Consider the following 17861-nt stretch of genomic DNA (forward strand, 5'->3'; position numbering starts at 1 on the left):
AAAAACAAAAGCAATATTTAATGTTTAACCTGTTAAATACTCAATAGAGAACTGTGCCAGTTACTTTAAGTTTCATATATATTTATAATATATTACTAGCACATGCGGATGTGCATCGTTTCTAAGTAATGAGCAGTGGATCAGCCATAATTTTTATACAAATACAACTCACATGAGAGGTGAAAAAAGAATTTCAAACCCATCTGCTTTATCTCATTCTTTGTGTGTGTGTGTGTGTAAAATATCTCTCTGTCTCTTCATGTGTCTGTGTTAAAATCTCTCTCTGTCTCTTTGTGTGTGTGAGTGTGTTTGTGTGTATATGGGTGGTGGTTGAATACAGCTGACCCAGATGTGTTAAGTGGGTCAAGGGAACACCACCACCCACACACTGGGGGTTATGGGTAGGCAGGAGCATGCTGGTGTGTGTGTGTTAGTTAGTGTATATGGGCTCAGGACACTGGGGCAGTGCCCTGATTATACTAGATTAGTTTTGGGAATTCGTCGCTCCTCCTCCTGCCACATTGTTTGATATTTAATATTACATATGGGAAGTTTTGGATCTCAACCAGATTTTAAGGTTATTGTGTCTGAACAATGTCGGTATTGGTGGTAAAGGTGGATCACAGCGTGCTTGTGGGTTAAAAAAAGGTGTTCATTCTAAAATCACAAATAACGAGGATTAGATTTTATTTCATTTTATCGGTTTTGTTACTTTTAAATCTGCTACTCTTCTTATTTTCTTTTCCACTGTCTTTTTCCAAAAATAATTAGATTTTTTGAAGTAAGGGTTTCAGTCACTAGATTTAAATGTACAAAATATTGAGATTTTTGTCCTTATTCCAAATAGCCAATTTTCCTAATAAGCTGTTTATATGGGTAATAAACATGAATATCCCAAGAATATTCCCATTTTCATTCAGCATTTCATACTCTGATTATAATAGAATGCCTCCATGATGTACATCCTTCAGCTATGCTTTTTATAACTTTATCACATGATTATATTTTACTATCACCAGTGGTGGACTTGTTTAACTGTGCAAACAAAGCGTCCCCCTTTTCTTCCTTTGACCACTTAATTGGAAAAAAGCTGGTGTTGCAATATTGTGTCTTGATATCTTTGTCTAAGACATGTTTCTCATGTTTTTGTTTTGGGCATGAATCTCTACCTCATCTTTGAAAACGTTCTCAGAATGTGTCGTAAACGTGTCTTATCTATAATATCAGCATATCTAATGTCTCAATTGGTAAATATTGAAATTGAAATCAGGTCAAACTCAGAATATACACACTGCATATACTGTTCACATTACACATATCAAATTTCATATCAATATTTTCATATTTGAAATAATAATGGAAAAGTTACAGTGTGTGTAAAACTACTGATGGTTTTGCTGTATTTTTTCCAGAAAGTACACCTTCTGAGGAACACCATGCTCACACTGGGCAGGGCCTTAGTCCGTCATGGCCAATCAAACTCTTATCGGACAAAGTGGCTGTGCCTACAAGAGTAAAATTATTTCAGTAAGTGAAAGTAAAGAAAAGTTAGAGTGAATTTAATCTTTGAGACCCAACAGGGCAAACACAAGCTAAATAAAATGTAACAGTTAATGTTAGCTGTTGTTAGCATCTGGCAGAGTAAGACTGGTTGGTGAACCACATGGTGCATGCTACCCTTCACCTTACTCTGGCTAATGTTGTGGAGAACAACATGTTTAACATGATTTCAAATTTTTGGTTCAAGAAGAAATGCCTTTTTGAAACTCACGTTCAAGTTGCTACAAGTGGCTTGTTCCTACCCACCTCTTATCTCTTTTGATAGCAAACCACAGGTCAAAATCACCGCAAAATCGTTTTGATAATTTTATTATTTTTATTTCCCTGTCTGACTGACGTAGACATCCATGGGTGCTGATCTCCATCATGGCAGCATCATAGAATACCTTCCTCCTTTAGTAATGTATCTTCAAAGTAAAAGCGCAACATTTGTGTAACTGCTATAATGCTACATAAGAAGCTGAATTACAGAGATTACATTTTGAAAAGTTGTGACGTTTGGTCTGAAGACGATTATTGAACAGACCTCTGAAATAGCTGACATATTATGTCTGAAAAATAATAGTACCAGTTACTTACATATAAGCCACACACACAAACAAAGATAACAAAAACATTGACTATAAAATGCAGGTAAACCAGGTAGGCACCAAATGTGTCTAACTTCACTCTGCATATATAAGCTTTGATACAAATCTCTGCACACAAACAATAAAAAGTGACAGTACATTGTAGAGCTGTTTGAGGAGGACTCAATAAAGGCAAGGAACAATTCTGAAGTAGCTCTGGAGCATTAACAAAGACAGAGAGAACAGAACATTCCAAACAGTATGTATGTTTAGAACAGCCACTGCACGTGTGTTTGAATCTTTGAGAATTTGCACACTGCACTTACAAATGAGAAAACAGAATATAATACCTTTCTTCTACTGTAGGAAAAGCAGTCATGCTTTGAATCTGTTGTGGGAGGGAACAATGAATACTGGGTTACAATGTTCTGAATATGTTCACAAACATGGAGGGTTTCACATTTTACTTTGCAAATGTTGAGAAATTAGCTTAAGACTTGCAAAGTAATTGAAAAAAAACAAAGCTGTAGTTAGTGTTTGTGCTCTCTGTTTACATCAAGCAGTGCTACTAAGCAACCTTACCAACATTTACCATGCAAGCTGGTTTACTTTGCCATAAACCACGGAGACAACCCCTCATTCTGAGGGAAATGGATCATTCAGGGTGTGATTATATTCAGCTTTAACCTCTTGCTTGGATGAGACTCAAACCAAATTTAAGGATTTGTTCCTAAAATTGCATTTGTTCCTAAAATTGCATTATTTCCAATGATGTTAAAAAGGTATTGTGGTATTACCACCTAGCATCAGCTTACAGCATAAACTACTCCTTTGTTTGATGTGGTGACGACCTGATTAGTGACTGGTCCTCCTCTTGTCTTTCTGGTGCCTTTCTGGTTGTGTCCCCAGCGTTGGTGTAAATGGGGCAGGGAGCCTGGTTGGGAGGACTGGGAGGAGAGATGACAGCCGGGGTGGCACGCTGACTGGAGGAGTGCCAACAGATCTGAACCAGGTAGAGGTACGTGCCAACTCTGCATCTATATCTCTCTGGCTCTCTGAACTGGTGCCCATCATACTTACATTCAAGTTTATTACCTGCATTACCAGATTCCCATTTTTGTTTCCAATTATCTGTCACCTCGCCAGTGGTAGTTTATACAGTAATACTTTTGTTTGTTCAAAGTACTGTACCATGTTGATGTATTGATATTAACTGGAAATCAGTTTTGATGTAGGAGATGTGACTATAATGATATTCAGAGAAGTTAAAAGCAATAACACACCAAAACGATTTACAGTGCACCGTCAAATCTAGAGTCAAAGGTTTGATTTTATAGGCTGGACAGAAAGAAAGACACAATTCTGGCCAGTTGTAATCTTGCCATTGAGTTACATGACCAAAACTTAACACCAACCTGGTAAAACTTCTGCAGGTTTAACAATAGATGTAAACATCTGCCCAGTATTAATTCAGTCTCTGCTGTGTAGGGCATCAAGGGTTAAGGACAAACTGTCTGTCTATGGAGGTTTTGGATTACTCACACTTCTCAGCCAAACTTCCAGATGAATTCCACCAATGAGCACAAGAGCCACGTGGCTGTGTGGGGTGCCCTCCAGCCACGCCAGGCTCTGAACTTGTCGGCTTCTTTCTCTACAGAGGTTGCCACCCAATGGCTGCCCAATGGTGTCTCAGGTGCGCTGCTGCCAAGGGTGTATCGAGTTGTCCACAAAAAAGGGAGTTACCCCTAAACTCTACAACTCAACACTGATATAAACCTCCTATCTTGGATGGTCACAGAAAGCTGTTGTTCTGCTGCCATATATCATAGTTGTCCAAAAAACTAAATTTTTATTGCCCCGACTAAATTCAAGGCCAGCATTCTTAGTTCTTTCCACTCTTGAGACGATTTTGAAATCTTTTGGTGCAACTCTTAGCCTTTGGTGAAAACAGCATAAAGAGAATGTTGCTTTTAATTGAAGCCATCTTAATGTGGATGGGCCCTGAGTTGAGATGGCAGCATTTGCTTTGCTTTCACAAGTGCAATCAGTGCGTAGTCCTCTGCTACTTTCCACAGGCTGTCCACCTTGAGTCCAGACTGTCAAAGAACAGTGGCTGTTAACTGGCTCTGAGACAGATTGACAACATCGGGTGCTTTAATTCAACCAGTGTTATCCCATTAAACACGGCTGCTCGGGCCAAACTGGCCGTTGGCTACATTCTCAAATGTTTGTATGTCTGAGTATGAGCCAAACACATCCCCTCAACAGACAGGTCAAAAGCTCTCAACTCAAACGGGGCATGTGCCAGAGACATGCCCTCACACACTCATATGCACACATTTGCTGCAAGCCTGTGGCCAGATGGCGAGTAGACAGGGGTCAGCAGCAGCCAAGTGGTGTCCACCGAGGGATACCCTGGCCAACCAACGCCCCCAGGCTGGCTGGACCAACTCAACATGACTTGTGTGTGTGTATGTATGTCGACAGAGTGAGAATGAGAAGCCAAGCCTGTTGCCTGTGGCTTTGCTTTGCTGTTAAGCGGCCAGAGCAGGTGATGAGAGGTCTGGGTTGGTTTACATCCCCAAACACTTGTTATTCTGCATTTGTTTTTATCTTCACATAGGTTTATGAAAGCAGCCACTGTAGATTGCTGACACTAGATTGTATGCTCATACTGAAAGTTGTGTTTTCTTACTGAAGATCCATTTCAGGATTTATCATATAGTAATTATATATATTATAAACTGCTCTGTGTCTTTGTTTATTTTTAATTCGTAAACTGTCCTTCTTTTTATTTTTTGTGTTTTTTCATTATTATTCAATTTTATAACAATATAATCATTTATTGGTGAGGCCCTTCAAGTATCTACCAAATCTGAGTGTGATCTGATACTGTTATTTTCCCAAATGTGGCTTAAATATCAGAACATTTAGCAGCATTTAAATAACAGCTGTAGGTTACTTCATTTGGAATACTATATTTTTTAGTTCAGAACTATGGAATTGATCAGTGTAAATCATTGACATAATATAAATTAACCAGGAGACTGTGACTTATCATACTGATGTGACACGTTTAAATCGAGAGCAGATGTATTAGTCTGTCAGAGTTGTCTGAACTGCAGAGATTATTTTTGTGTTGATGTCATTTCAACTGTTAAAAGTCATGCTCCATGACAAGAAGCTGCAGGTTTTCTACATACAAATACATTCAATCCCTTGCAGATGCATTGACATGCAGCTTTACTTTACTTTGGTAAAGAAATGCAGTGGGCTGAGTTTAGCAAAAAATGATTACAATTTGAGAATTTATATTATAGCCAATACTGATCTTTAACCCATGGGTTTGTGGGCCTGACAAAGCTTGGAATAAAGTACGTATGAAAATTAAATCCAACTGCAACAACAATTATGCAAAGAAAGCAAATGTTGTTCTTTGACATAACTTTAGATTGCACAAAAAACATCTGGCCTAAGGCATTAGTGTCTGACCCTGGAAACATCTGGGAAACTGTGAAAATCCCCCATCACACACGCATTCATACAGTGCTTCTATTAGCAGCACTTTTTTGTTTTTGTTCTATGAGGGGCAATTCCGGGTTCAGCATCTTGCCCAAGGACACTTCGGCATGCAGATAGAGAAGACTGGGGATCGAACTGAATCCACTTGTTTTCCAGCCATATGCAGTTTCAAAGACAAATTAGTTACAATAAAACCCAAATGTTTTCATGAACTATCTGCTTCAATCAAATCAAATAATTACAATCTTTAGTTTGTAGATGGTGCCTCAGGTTTTCCTGTTTCAAATATACCTGGATGACTATTTGTAGTGTGTGTTGCTAAATCATAAATACTTGTGATTAGATTTTATATGAGTTAATATATCCATCCCCTGTGGAGACACACTCATCCTTCTGATATTACTGAAACAGAGCTGAACCCCCCCCCTCAGGTGGACAGTGCCTTTCTTTGGCACGGCCCTGCTTGGCACAAGTCCAGAGTCCTTAGATGGCACAGACCGACTGTGCAGTGGCCAGCATCTTGACTATTGTTTGTAAATGCCACTATACACACACACACACACACAAACACATACACACACTCAGTCTCCGCCAAGTCCACTTATAGGCCATGGGAGGATAAACTCATGCTTTGGACAAACACACGCACACATGCAGCCAAAACCAACCTAGACCACTCTGTGGCCAAAGGCGTTTGCAGCACCGTCCCACACAGCTGGGAATCCCAGTGTTTGGTTCTCCATCTCTCTGGGAAAATCCATCTGAGATGAAGGGGAGGGAGGCAGGGGGAGGGGGGGGGGCGTTGGGCTAAGAAAAGCTGGGCAATCAAACATTACATAGTGTTAAACACTTCATTTTCAATCCCAGCCGACTCCATTCCCCCGCCAGTGTAATTGCCGCGGTCCTACCTGCCACCAGTGGTCCTTTATGAAATGACTTCTGAATTGAAGCGCATGGACGAGGAGCCGCGGACGACTTGAGGAAGGGTCCCATTAAATAAGAGATGGCTAATTACTTTGTCCTCCCTTTTGTCCTGCGCTATCCGGGCTCTCTCCGCCATTCATATATCTTACTGTAATGAGTAAAGCCAGAGCCTGGCACCTGTGTTCGGTAATTAAACATATAAATTCTCCCCACACAGAAATATGTGTACTCACCAGGATTGATTTATAAGGCCCTCTAAATTGCACAGTTGAGCTTATTTTCACTGGCTGTTCTTTTTTTCTTCTTCTATGGAACTGAGAGAGTGGTGGGTCGTTCATCAGCTCAGTGGTGGAAAGCTCAATCTTTTAAAACACTTGTCTCCTCAGAGTAAAGTTCCTTCTTTCCATTGTTGCTGTTTGTGTTATATGTGGAATGAGCTGTTGCACCTTCGTAGCCAAGAACCCCAAATGAAAAATGTACTCATAAAAACACACTATGATCAAGAAGGGGATCCAAATGAAACAGGTCCATGACTCATTTATGGTCCCTGCTGCTCGTAACTCACTCATACTGTACTTTGGGAAACACTGAAAGCGAGAGAATCATTTTTGGTTTTCAGCTCGTATTTCCTTGTTCTCAGTGTGATTATGCAGCGCAAGTCTCATGTGATAAGTTTCATACCGAGCTCTGTGTAAAATATTACCTTCTCATTTTACTTATTAATATTATGTCCACATTGTGGAAGCTGATACACGTCTTTGAGTAGCTCTTAAACACTTTCAACATTACTCCCATTGTGTGGAATATCTGAGGTTTCTTTTCATTTTTTATTATAATTTTAATGGTATTTTGCTTTTGTTGGTCAATAATACATATTTCTGAGAAGTTCAATTCGAACAAAAATAAATGAAATAACTGATGATCTGTCAACAGTTCATACAACTACCATGGGCCACACTGGATGCGTGAGCAAGTGTGTGTGTCATAGAGCGTCTTGCTTTTCATTTCAGTGCCCATGCAATCAGATTAGAGCAGCCACACTGTCCTGGTGAGCGACTGCTCTTCTATAGAGTCAGAGTCTCACTTATTATCTACGCGATTCACAGCAGAATGCAGTTTCAATGTCTATCCGTCAAATTTGTCACAAACAAATATTTGCAACACTTCCTGTGCACGTTCCAAAGTAAAAACACTCCAGTGTTTCTATTGACTGAATACATTTATGTGTTTTAACGTATTTTTTATTGTTATTAGTGCAGTACAGGAGGATGTGCAGCTTCATACTGTACGTAGGCTACTTTTATTCACAGAAATACGGTAGCCGTACCAGAAACCCACATTGCAGACAAGCAGAAAAGACACTTAACCTGTGAGATGCAGATCACGCGCTGCAAACACACCTTGTGTGGCTCGGGCTTTAGAAGTACTAAGAGTTTTTTGTTTTGCCAGGAGTGTCTACAGATATAATGAGGGCCAGGGGGCTCAGTTTAGGCACTCAGCCTTTCAACTGTGTCATGGGTCCATTCACACCTTCGATCCGTCCATCCGAGCTGTGATCAGCTCAGGAATGACTTCCAGGTGTAAACAGGGCCTCAGTGTAGCTAAGTGAAAGACTAGTGTGTGAATTCCTGTTGTATATATTGATTCCATTTTTGATATATATAATAAGAATAAAACAACCCGGTTTCAATTCACTTTCTAATGATTTATGGCATCATAACTGTGTCATACTGCACACAAGAGGTTTTGAACTTCTTTACTTGCAGACATGATTGTGCTGTTTCCACAGAGGTGCAGGAATTTATGTTACAGTGAAATATGAGTCAACGCTGAGTAAAATGTGACAGGAGAGAGAAAACAAAAAGGACCAGAGGGTTAACAAGATTTTTAGGGCTAATGCCAACTGCTGGAAACAGAAATGCAGCATCTATGTAGTGAAACTACCCCACGGACACAGCCTCAAGCTACTCTTCCAGGTACAACAGGTACGCACACAGAACTAAACGAGGGAAAGTGCTTTTAGTGACGTCCAACAGACTCTACAGCTGCTTTCCGACGTGCACTAGACTCCGGACAATGTCAGGAGATCAGTGGTCACTCCACATCACACAATCCTCAGCAGCACAGCCGCGCAACCTACAGATCATTGCTCCCTTTCTATGTTGGGAGGGAGGGGCGGGGTTCTAGCAGAATGTGAGGGTGGAATTATCCACACTTAATCACCTTCATAAAGAATAACATCACATCATGTCAACTGAAGACTCCTGAGTGATCTGATGACAAGTGGTCAGCTCTAAGTTCAGGTCAGAATTCATCCTGACCTCCGATCACTCAGACTACAGTCAGTCTGTGGGAATGTGAATGCATCCAGGGCCCTACATGGGCCTACTCATCTGACGTCCGATCACACTTTTACTTCACAGTTTAAACATAATTCACGTACTTTTCTTGGGTAAAATCTTTCATTCATTCGGTCCCTCCTGACTCAGGCCGCTGTCTTCCTCTCTCCTGGCGCACACACACCGACACTCACACAAAAAGTGTTCGATCACATCTGTAAAGTCAAACTGGCCTTCGCACACACAAATGATGTGAGCGATGATCTGCATACGGAGTGACTGAGCGAGATCTGTGGTCGCAGGAGACATTCAGGATGCTGTTTCATGCCAAGTGCGAACAGACGAACTTAGAGTTGTCCACTTGTGATCCGATCTCTCAGGACGCATGTTAACACCAGGTCTGAGCAGACAGGGCCTAACAAAAGAACAGAGGGAACAAGCTCAGGTCACGACAGAGAGAAATATGTACTAAGACTGAAGATCTCATGAGTATTAAATGATCTGGTCCACAGAGTCAGAGAGAGTAAAGGTCAGTGGCTTTACACACATCCCCGATGTTCTTTTTTCTGTAAAGTATTTCAGTATGAGCAGAGTCTGTGAAGCAGCATATAAAATATGAGCCTCAATCTCTTTTATGGCTGATGGAATTCCCTATTAGCCGACTGGAGAATGTTTCCCAGCTGGGAGTCTCAGTTTGAATGAGCTGTGTTAAAACCTAATGAATGTCATAATCAACTGGATATACTTTACAATTAGAATGGATCTGCTGTTATACACCCATCTACCTTTTAACCCTTTGCTTTGTTCACCCCTGCTACCCACCTCTCTGTCTTTATTTGCTTTTATTTTGCTCTCTCATTACTCATTTCTGAAGATGGCATTTCTTTCTTTGCTTTGCTTTATGATTTCTTGTTCACTTTCTCATTTTTTCTTTGCCCCTTTTTTTTTTTTGGTTTCTGCCGAGGCCTGAAGCTTTCACAGCATTCTTGACACTTTTGTTAATAAATCATTGGGAAGTTAATGAAAACGGCATTCAGGCATATCCAAAATGATTGTGTTCTTTGTCATGCTAATAAAGTGAAAGATGTTCGTCCAATGGGTGAATGCCTGCACATTACCAGCAACTTCTGATTATATGCGTGCTTGTTGCACCTCCTTCTTTCTCCCTCACCTTCTCCTTGTTTTCCCTCACCTTCTCCGTCTCTCAGACAAATGCTTCGGCATATTTATCTCATCGGCTATCAACAGGAATCCAATAGGTTCCCGAAGCAGACATTTGTGTCGCTTTGAATAGTACTGAAGGAAATACAGGGAGCTGGTCGCCTTGACTAGTTGTTAACCTCTCCTTTTTTTCTCCCTCTCACTCCCCCACTTGTGTCTCCACATACCCCCTTTGTGTCTGGGCTTCACATGCAGGAGAACTGAACTTAATTTACCTCTGAACTAAATCAAATCAAATAAATCAAAAGTTGGCAGCGTCTTCCAGTGCTTTGACGGACAGCGACGTGCAGGAGGTTGCCAAGATAATTAAAATGAAAACACCAGCTCCTAATTAAAAAATAATTATCTTAGGATTGATTTTGTTTTCTATACTTAATGATCATTTTTATATTATATTTGTTCTATATATATACAGACCACTCAGTGTATTTTCAATTCATCCAATCTGTAATATGTAAATGCGGATGTGGATGATTTATGTTCAGTTCTTTTCTTTGTTTCTCTATTCCCAGACTTTCAAATTATGAAATTGAATTTGTCTAAAAATATGAAAAGTGTGTGAACATTTATTTTAATTCAAAAACTTTAGTTATTCATCATAGTTTGCTTTGATTAAACAATATTACCATATAAATACTTGATAAGAAACTATTCGAAACAAGAAATAGAAATATGGGATTTCATATTAATTGATGTGTCACACTAGGATGTTTCTAGTGAACAGTATTTAAAATCCTAATCATTTTTTTTCTTAATTTGGAGTTTACTTTGCACAATAATAATTCCTATAAGACAAAATGACAAACTGTGACTCATTACATGAGTTTAGTTTTTATTTTGATATTTTCAGTTAATCTAATATGATAATACAACTTTTTGAAAGTAATCAAATACATTGTAATGGTGGTTATTTTCTAATCCTGTTCCCAAGATGTCTTAACAAGCAGAATCTTATATTCTTTTTTCATTCATTCACATTAGACACATGTACACAATGATAAGGCTAAGGATTTAGATTTTACATAAATTAATTCAGAAATAGTTATTCTACACTTAACAATCCTGTTTTAAGTTGCATTTCTTTTCATTTTATTAATTTTTGTAAATTTTTCCAAGAAATTACAATTTATTTAGATTACAGTGACAATGTAGTGATAATCTGGTTGCCTCACTTCTTTGTTGTCATTTTTAAGTCCATACATCAGCCGTTCTCAACCATTATTTGGGGGGATACCCAAACATTTTATTTATTTGGAATAAACATTTTAAGCAACAATTTGAAGGAAGTCATTTTTGGTAGGATTTTTTTTTTGGTTACTGCCCAATTATTGATGTCCACTCTGGAGCCAAAACAAACATGAAATATCAATAAATAATTTGGATAAGATTGAGAGGCTAAACTTGAGACTAAATATTTGTTGGTCCTGTGTTTTCCGAGCCACAGACCTTCATTTTCCTCCTTTCCCCCATCACCAACTAATCCACCTCCATGTATAACCTGTCTCTCCTCTGTCCCCATAGATTACAGCTCCAGGTACATTGGTCTGATTTTTTATCTATCCTGAAGCCTGAATGTGCAGAATGGAATAGAATATTTAATGGGGATGTGCTCCCATAATCAAAGCCGATCCCTTAAAAAGAAATACGCATCGGGAGTTGCTGCTGTTTTACATAAATTTTGGGTCTTTGCTCTGCGACTTAGAGCCACATACATTTGTCAGATTGAGCCTCTCTTGCAAATGCACATGCAGTCACTCGTTCTTTCTCTCTCTCACACACACACACACACACACACACACACACATAATGTCTGTAATGGTGAAATCACAAATGAGGGAGGTGAGTGAATAAGTGGATTCTGGTGTGTGTGTGTGCGTGTGTGTAACAGAGACATACAAGGACAGAATACGTGAGCGTTTAATAAAGATGCACACGATTTACATGCTGGTTTTTCTGGGCAACATTTTCCAGCAAAAGTGTTATTTTGAAACATTTGTTCCTGTCAGGAAATCCCAAAAAGAGACACTCTCATCTGTTCTGTGCTTTATATACAGTCTATGGTTCTGTGATGTAAGCCTCACATGTGTGCGATGTTGAAACAACACACGAGTAGGGTAAAAATAACAACAACAAAAGAGAGGTCAGGTTTTGACAGAGGGTGTCAAGAGGGTGCAGAAATTTAAATATCCCTTTCATTTGCCATTTTTTTTTTCTCTCCCGGTCCATGCTAATGTTGCCCCCATGTTGTCATGCATCATAAAATCAGTCAGTTTCAGACTGTGTACGACTGTAGATTGTACCGGGAAATCGAACACTCATTTGAAGTGATGTGATTAGTTATAACACCAGTTTTGTGTCACATGCAAGGAAATAATCTCAGCAGTGGTGTTACTTGAGCTTTTTCCTCAGTCTTTTCTGCCTCAGAAGTGTGTGTGTGTGTGTGTGTGTGTGTGTGTGAGTGTTTGTGAGTGAACCCGGACACGTTACCTAAAGGGGGGACATATGTTTTGTCTGGAGTTGTGGAGGTGGGCACGGGCTTAAATTCACGTGTGTGTGGGGGTTGGTGTTGGACAAGGCAGGATGGGGGGGCGGGGGACAGACACAACATGGCAGACTGTGGCGTGGAGCAGGTAACTGCAGGCGAGGGCAGGGGGCTCACAGACAACAACAACACTTCACTTAGGCCTAATTAGAAAGGTGGCAGGGTCGGCATCTCAGCAATATGTTGCTCATATGCACGGACCTTTGTGGGAAAAAAAACCTCTGCATAAAGGTACAGATGAAAATAAAAATGTTGTAATTCAATTTAATGATAGTCGTTAATTTTATTGAATCTTGTTTTTCATATGTAGAAAATCAAATACATATAGTTATTAATTAAGTATAACATAATATCTTTTTTTTGCTTGTGAAGTCGCTCTGTATTGTTATTGTGTCTTTTGTCTTGCCTGATTGGCTACTTTATCTAATGAACAAGTATAAGTGACCCTGTGTCTGGTCAGTTATGTTAAAATACACAATCTCTCACTTATGTCCAAACCACCTCCCCAAGGGAAATTTGACAATCTGTATGAACTGGGATTGACCAAAACTGTTCCCAAATGATTTCAATTGATTTTTTTTAATCAATTGCCAGTTTTATAGATTTTACATCAGCCACCTGCTTTATTCTGCTTTGTCTGGTTTTTAACAGAAAATTAATGAAAGTTGTATTGAGAACGTGTTGAGATACTTTTAAATCCCTTGCTGAATTGTTTCATCAGTTTATAAAGAGACCTCTAGATTTATACAAAATCAATATTTCAAAAATAAACTTAAAATGAAAGAGTGCATACATGCCTGGAAGAAAGTGTGTCAAAGGTAACAGATTATCAAGATGGTCTCGGTGTTGTGTCCATCATAAATATCAAAGACAAGATATTTATTTTAGTTACATGAAGTTTTTCAAACCTTCCGCAAAAAAAAAAAGCGACTTCAAAGTTATTAAACGCATTGATTTCAGAGGCTGCACATGTGCCCTCTTTTTGTAAAAGAATGAAACTATATAAAAAAAATAAAATAAAAAAACACAAGGAAGGCAAGCATCAAACAGAGGTCATGTGAACACAGCTCCTGTCCTGAGGCATGATTTCCTGTGAGCACCTTGGACCAGAATCTCAAAGTTGTGTGCCAAGTGCTCCCTCCCTCTGCTCCACAGACCTCCTTAATGACCGCATCGACCACCTCTACCCTTCGCCTCCCCCCCCCCCATGCAGGAGGTGAGGTCAGGGTACTGAGATGGAGGTTGGGGCTGCCCCTGAGCGCTGCAATTCAGGCCAGTTTGCCAGTTTTCTTCAACTTCTCCCCCCTGTGCTGCTTTAAGATTTGGGCCGAGGTTAGAGGAAATGCTGGAGAAGAAGGGTCCCGTGCACCTCCAAGGGTGTTTAAAAAGACTTTCTCCCTGCTCAAACAAAAGAACACCTCCATAAGTAAGATGCGAGGGCAGGACATGTGCTCGCCGGCCAACATTTAACATCCTGCCGCTGAGCGAGAAGTGGAAAGAGGTCCTGGAAAGTTTCACCAACAGACTACAAAGGAGATAGACAATGCCCCGAACCACTCATGAGAGGTCAGCAAATGCTTTGCTTTTCTTTTTTTAAATTCCCTCCCTGCCTCCATCTCTTCTTCCATGCGGGGGTAAGGTTACAGCGTGGAAAGGTGAGCCTGAGCTGATCCTGTGTGGGGATGGCAGCCACTACCTCGAGCGTCAAACACTCACATCCAGCAGCTCCAGTGTGGCCGGGATGAAAGGCAGTTGGAGGCTACAGCGAACTGTACCGGGCTCCACAGTATTGATGTCGGAGAAAATGAACTCACCCCCCCCCCCCCCATTGATTTGCAGAGGGAAAATGTAGAAATAGAAATGGTAAATCTGGCTCCACTGACTAGCAGCTTAACGGCAGCCATCTTTTTTTCCCTCTGTCTTCTTTGCTTTGCTTTTTTTAGTTGCCATCCATGTAAACTAATATACATTGATGTTTTCTAGGGGCAGTAAAACATTTGAAAGCTATATCGGCTTGTTTTGTTCTCCTCTACTTGAGGGATGCTGTGTTTTGCTGATCAATAGAGCAGGCCTGAGTTACTGTGCAAGCTTTTGTAATGAGGGACAGAGGAGCAGTCACACAGGTCTGGCATGTGAAGCTGTCGTCTTCAGCAGATGTCCCACAAAATGATTATGACTCAGCAGTGAAACATACTGTATCTTAAAAAAATGTTTGATGTCTCCATATTCTCATTGTTGTGTGACTTCCATCTGATGATGGTCGTTTCAGAGACACTGAAAGTCTTCCATTCATAATACTACAAAGCTTAGTATAGACTCAACACATAAACACTTCTGTCAGCCAAAGGAAACACTTGACACAAAAGCTGCTTTCAGACATGTACTGAACTCGGAATAATCTTGTGAAATTCCTCTAAACGTGTTATATTTCTGTCTGTTACTGAGTTAAGCGGAGTTGGTGATGCTAATGATCGAGTAATGCCATAGAACTATAGTTTCTTATTAATGTGAGGTTACTCTTTCCTCATGACGTCACATATAAAGCTGATGGTTTTGTCTCTTCCATGGAGTGGAAGCTTCAGTAAATATTTAAATCACACACCTTCGTGTCTTCTCATTGAACTTTAACTCACTTTGAGGTTATTGATACACAAACGTTTCTGTTTGTCATTAAAGAAGACACAATTTGAAGAGAAAAAAAAGGTCAAACAATAAATATTTGAACTAAAAAACCTCTCTCACAACCTTCTTTCGAGTGTGTAGGATTTTATGACACCTAGTTGTGACCTATCCCTCCCCTCACCCTAGGGGGAGCCTTTAAGTATTAGGTTTTAAAAAATACAAAGGCCCTCTCTAGAGTCAGTGTTTGATTTCTTCATTCTGGGATACTATAGAAACACGACTTGTTGGACTCCGTTCACATCAATTCATAATTTGAAGTACTTATACACTAATAAAAACATAGGTATAATATCTTAAAATACACGGAGAGGATGTGGTTAAATAGGAGACACTCTCACAATTTACGCACTGTCCTAAATTACAATGCATTTTTTTTTGGCAGTTAAAATGAGGAAATAGGAAACATTAGACTGTGGATAAACTATTTTAACCACATCAGCCGATTTTTGCCAATGCATATATAAAGGAATGAATGAAATTGTATATAATCTGAGGGTGCTTGTGTTATGAGCCCATGATTATTGATTAAGTTATTGATTGATGATCATTATCATGATTTTTGTGAATATAATAAACTGGGGTCCGCCTCACCTTCTCACCTTGGACCAATGGATAACAAGAGTCAAGGCTGCAGTTCATACTTCAGTTTTCATATTTGTACTTTTTTAATTTTAAGGTGGTCTTCTGTTGTATTATCCCTGTGAACACACCGTCAACTTTCTATGAGATGATGGACGACATATGTAAACCTGTCTGGTGTCTGTATTATTACTTGACACATAAAAAAGTTTCTTGTGATTTACTGTCAAGACATCTGTTCTATTAAATGTCCAAAAAAGAACATAATTATGAATATTAGATTCAAGTTCTGATGATAGATCCTCCTAAATCCTCCTCCCATGGTCCTTTAAGACAACCTGTTCAGCTGCATCAATCTCATCCACTTGTCAGAATGTCCACCATTATTTTTCTGGCTCAGACACAGACAGATGACGTTCCCAGTCTTAATATCGCCCATGAAGCTTTGATTGATCTGCATGAATCACTGAATGAAAACTGAGACAATTTCAGTGATTTACAACAACACGGGCAGCAACATATTTACTTTTCTTCAACTTGAAAAGTAATTTCACAATTATTAGGTAGACTACAATCATAGTACTCACAATGCACTTACATTGAACATGGTTGACAGATAGTAACTTAGCTCGTATTGTTGTAAATAATAGAGTAAGTGAGGGATGAAAGAGGGATTTATTTCATGGTGAAAAATTGACTCATGGGTCACAGGCCATTATAAACAGCTCTGCTCACAACACACATTATTGTTGTTTCATTTGCTGCTGTCCCTAATAGAAACTAGGTTACAGAAAGGAAAGACTCTTGACCTGCTCTCTCCACAGAATGAAGATATGGGATCATTAAGGGCTGGTGCACACTTCAGGATAACCGGGGCCATTTTAGCCCCGATTTGCCCCCTTCCAGCTATCTTGGGGACGTTCCTGATTACAGGTGGAGCTGATTATCTGCCCAAAATATCCAGAAGTGTGTTGGAGCTTCCCTGATCTCGAATCATGAAACAAAAATCAAATATCAAATCAAATATCAAACATGAAATACTGAGCAAACACACTGTTGCATCACCAATTGACTGTTGGGTACTTGTATAACTGCGACTAAAATCAACCATACATTTCCAAGTGATCTATAGCTCGTGCTGCAAAGTCTTATTCCTTAGTCCTTCTCAGACAAGACTTCATTCATAATTTTACTGTATTTTAGTCTAAGTCTCGTTTGATCACACAAGTTTCTGTAAGATCCCATGTCTCTAGATTCGCCACTGTGAAATTGTTTCCTATAAACAAGTGTGTGGTCACACGTCCTGGCCAATTCTTCTAGTGTGTGCTTTTTGACAATTACAATCTTAAAAATCTGTCATTATGTCTCCAGTGTTTTTAAAATCAGTTAAGAGTTTAAAATCCTCTTGTCTGCACCAGGCCTAAGAAGGCAGACAATATGGAAACAACATAACAATTAAACTAAAACAATCACCAGAGATTTGATTGACAGGACCCCTGGGTGCCTGCACCCATGGGATAAGGCCTAATTGTTGAAGAATCGCAGGGTAATAACTCACATAATAACAATCACACTTAATCTTATTAATTATGTTTAATATATATAAACAACATATGTTGTATTCATCATGATTTAGCATTTTAGATAATATCAAAACTTTATGTTGCCTTTCATTGAAATATTTTTTAAATTTAACGCAGTTTAATGGGCCATCAAAGGTTTGTCCATCTTATATCTCAGGTTATATTAAGTTGGTAATTGCAAAAGCCAATAACCAACTAATTATATTCTATGAATATGGTATGATCCAGAGCACCAATGCAATTTCATGAGTAAGCAAAACTACAAACTGAAACTGCTGAAATATGTTACTAAAAGCAGCCCTTGACCTCTCAAGAAGGATTTTGTGTTTTTGTTGCTATC

General features: G+C 39.4%; 1 long non-coding RNA gene across 3 annotated transcripts in view; it reads left to right on the forward strand.

Moving 5' to 3' along the window:
* Positions 1-17861, forward strand: part of LOC138413624 (uncharacterized) — a 100990-nt gene that overhangs the window by 29258 nt on the left and 53871 nt on the right. For 2 of the 3 annotated variants that reach the window (XR_011246028.1, XR_011246026.1), the window contains exon 2: positions 3039-3147. This is a non-coding gene — a long non-coding RNA (uncharacterized lncRNA). Of the gene's footprint in view, positions 1-1412; positions 1528-3038; positions 3148-17861 lie in introns of all 3 variants that reach the window. The other variant, XR_011246027.1, reaches the window with a different exon arrangement.

The sequence above is a fragment of the Paralichthys olivaceus genome, chromosome 14 (assembly GCF_024713975.1).
Source record: "Paralichthys olivaceus isolate ysfri-2021 chromosome 14, ASM2471397v2, whole genome shotgun sequence".
NCBI lineage: Eukaryota > Metazoa > Chordata > Actinopteri > Pleuronectiformes > Paralichthyidae > Paralichthys > Paralichthys olivaceus.